This window comes from Ursus arctos, unplaced genomic scaffold (assembly GCF_023065955.2).
Source record: "Ursus arctos isolate Adak ecotype North America unplaced genomic scaffold, UrsArc2.0 scaffold_14, whole genome shotgun sequence".
Taxonomy (NCBI): Eukaryota; Metazoa; Chordata; class Mammalia; order Carnivora; family Ursidae; genus Ursus; species Ursus arctos.
The window spans coordinates 9,049,032-9,052,988 of record NW_026622808.1 but is presented as its reverse complement, the minus strand read 5'-3'; positions in this window follow the sequence as shown (position 1 = coordinate 9,052,988).

Genomic DNA, 3,957 nt, shown 5'->3' with positions numbered 1-3,957 from the left:
ACCTCTCTTTGGGTTCAAACAATTTGCTAGAGAGGCTCACAGAACTAGAGAAACCTTTTATTTACTCGATTACTGGTTCATGGTAAAAGGACAGAACTCAGGAACAGCCGGATGGAAGGGACGCAGAGGGAGAGGTGTGGGAGAGGGGCTCAGAGATCCCATGTCCTCTCTAGGCACCTGCCTCTCCCGGAATCTCCACGTGTTCACCCATGGGGAAGCTCTCCGAAGCCCCTCCTTTTGGATTTTAATACGCACGATTGATGAAATCTTTGGTCTCTAGCAGCTGATTCAAGGTCAGGGTGTGGGGGGGACTAAAAGTTCTGATCCTCTAGTCACGTGGTGGGGTGCCCTGGCAACCAGCCCCCACCCTCAGGTGACCCAGGGGCTTCCAAAAATTACCTCTTGAACGTAACAAGACACCTTTTATGGCTCTCATCACTTAGGTAATTCCAAACGTTTTAGGAGCTTTGTGCCAGGAACTGGGACGAAGACCAAATGTATATTTCTTGTTGTGAATCACAATTTCACAGCGGCCCTAGCAAACTAATACACCCTCTCATTTTCTCCCCCTGTCTTGAGAGCCAGTGATTTCCCTGGTTACTTAAGCAAGCTTCTGTTACTTAGTGCTGATGTCCTAAATAATACAACGTGTTACTTCCTCTACGTGACGGGGATGCAGAGACAAATTAGACCCTGTCCCCTACCTTTGACAAATTAGACCCTGACCCCTACCCTGCGGCACTCAGCCCAGCACCATCTAAGAATCCTGGGGCCAAAACTAGTGAGGAGGATGAAGGCCATTTCTTACCCCTGATTTATGAAAGTAATTCACTAGGGACAGCTCAGACTCTGATCAAAAATGTTAATGGCTTCCTGTCCCATATGGGACAAAGGCCAAACTTCGTATCCTGGCGCTCGAGGCCCCGGGCTGTATTTCCACCATCTCCTACTATACTTGGCTCCCTTTGCTCCACTGCCTTTGTTCCGGCCACATCCAATTACTAATTATTCCGTAAGGACACCATCTGCGTTCAAAAGTCGTTCTCTTCACTCACGGCATCTCTGTCCGCAGTGATGAATCCTTCCTGCACCTCGGAGCCCTACGCGTCCATCCACACTGGTTTCCTCGGGCTGCTGATAAATTACCACAAGCTGGGTGGCTTACAAGGACAGAAATTTGTCCTCTCGTGGTTATGCAGGCTACGTGTCTGAAACCGGGGTATCAGCAGAGCTGTGCTCCCTCGCCCTGAACGCTCTAGGGGACGATCCTTCTGTCCCTCTTCCTAGCTTCTGGCGGCCACCTGTAATTGTTGGAGTTCCTTAGCTGGTAGACATATCATTCCAGTCTCTGCCTCTGTTGTCACATGCCTTCCCCCTGCATATCTGTGTCGGTGTCCAGATTTCCCAGTCACTGGATGGGGGTCCATCCAAATTCAGTATGACCCCACATCTTAACTTGATTACACACGTGCAGGGACCCGACATTCACAGGTATGGCGGTTAGGACTTGAGCAAAGGTTTTTGGGGGCAACAGCACCCTACAAAGCCCAGCTGGCATGCCACCACCTGGGAAGCTCTCAGCACCTGCCTGAGGCTCAAACATCGGGGGTGCCACCCCGAGGAGCCCCGTTGCAGCCTTGTCTCGCTGGCCCTGCAGTACCGGCACTTGTGAACATCTTTGCTCTCGTGAACCACAGGACAAGAACTCAAACCTCCTTTGGTTGCTCCAAAGCCCTTGGCTAGTGCCTTTTTTTACGAGCCAGCAAAGCACTGAGAAATGTTTGTCATTTCCAATTGAGCTGATAAGGAGAACAGCGGTAAGATGAGAGACAAGAGCGGCTGTACGGGGCAGGCTGGGACAGCTCTGAAGCCATCGGAAGGGAATAAAGTTAAAGCTGTCCTAATAAGAACGGATATGCTGTCAGTTTCTCTCAACCTCTTTTGCACGCAGCTCCTCTGCCCCAGTCCCCCACTTGCACCCTCTAGATGGGAGGGTTTTGAAATGCTCTGAGGGCCTGAGAAGGGTCTTTGAAACCCAAGAGGGGGCCCTCTCTCCAGGGGCCCTATGGGCCTGGAGGCTCAAGAACAGTGAAAAACCCCCCTTCCCTATGACTCCGGGACAGCCTCCAGCCCCAGACTCTGACACCCCAGCCGCAAACCCAAGATCAAACACACAGCAGGAAGACCTCTGTGTCAGGCTGCCTGTGGGAGGGGGGAGAGTAGGGGGTGGGGGTCCCATGATGCCTCACGGGAAACCTGGGGCAGGTGACTGGGCCCAGATAGGGCTGCTCCCAGAAGAAGGCTGCTCCTTCCCGCCCCAGAGCTATTGCCGTCTGCCTGGAGACCAGAATAACACTGCGGAGACCTACTCATCCTGAAATAGCTGAGAAATCATCGCCCAGTTCCTTGACGCCTGTCTTTCAGGGGGAGACTTGCAGAGAGTGGTCCAGGAAAACACAGCTTTGTTTATTTCTCTTCATTAGAATGTTACAGTTAGACCCCAAATCAGGCTGGGGGTGGCGGTGCCGGGGGGGGGGGCAGGTTCCAGCAACCTCTCGGTTAGGGTTCCTCTCTGGTCTTTTGGATGGTTCTTGCTCAATTGGGCAGTTGATGTAGGGACTGATCCTAAATCAGGGTCTGAGAGCGCCAGGGCTCCTTAGGAAAACTACCAAAATATTCAAGAGGAAAAGGAAATATTAATAGCAATCTCTATATAGCACTTACGTGACCTTATCAAGAACTATTTTAAGCATTTTGCATAGGTGGGTACTGTGGCAGACTGGTTGGATCATCTCAAATATTCTCTGTCCTTCCTTGTAGGAGAATTCTATCTCCCCCACCATGTTGACATCAAGCTTAGCGAAGGAAATGTAAACAGAAGCGACATATGTCATTCTTTTTTTTTTTTTTAAGATTTTATTTATTTATTTGACAGAGATAGAGACAGCCAGCGAGAGAGGGAACACAAGCAGGGGGAGTGGGAGAGAAAGAAGCAGGCTCCCAGCGGAGGAGCCTAATGTGGGGCTCGATCCCATAACGCTGGGATCACGCCCTGAGCCGAAGGCAGACGCTTAACCGCTGTGCCACCCAGTCGCCCCGACATATGTCATTCTTAAGGACAAGCCTAAGAGTCATTATGTGGATCCACCATCGACCGCCTTTCCCCACTGCCCTAACACCAGCAATGTTCCCAATAAAAGCTGCCCCTTCAATCTGCTTCCGGGGCAAGAGCCAAAGCCAACCTGTAATGCATCATGTGATAGGAGCAAGAAATAAATCTTTGTTTCTTTTTGTAAGCCAGGGAGTGTTCAGAGCTGTTTGTTACTGTAGCACAATTTAGCCTAAGGTTTTAGCATCATCCCCACCCACCAAGGAGAGAACCAAGGCACCCAGAGATTATGCAATTTGTCTGAAGTTGCAACCAGGATTGAAATCCAGATAGCCTGGCCTCAGAGTCCATGCTCTTGACCACTTCCCCACGTCGTCACCTCTGAAAACATCTTGTTGGTTTCCTGCAAGACTCCTTTATCTGGCAGGATCCCCATGCACACTCTGTTTTTCTTCATTTCCCAGGGAGGTGATAAAGAATAATCAGCAGATCATTGGGTCCTCAGGGGGGGTTTAGAATAGACCAGGTAGACAGACTCTGAGCAATAGAACATAAGTCATTCTTGAGTGAGCCAGACTCACTGGTATAGAAACAGGAAACAACTCGATTTTTTCCACACCAGAGTCTCTCAGGAATTAAGAAACGATTTCATCATTGGAGATTTAAAATCTGAAATCAAATTTTGCGTAAGAACTCTGATCTCTCAGCCATTTAAAAGCTTCTCTCCTGCCCCAGGTTTGGGAATTCGCAACAAGGAGGGGGTCACGAGGTGGGGTCCTCCTGATTTCCTCAGGCTCTTAAAGAATTAGGATTCGGGGTGGCATGGAGAATGAGAGGCAGGGAGAGTC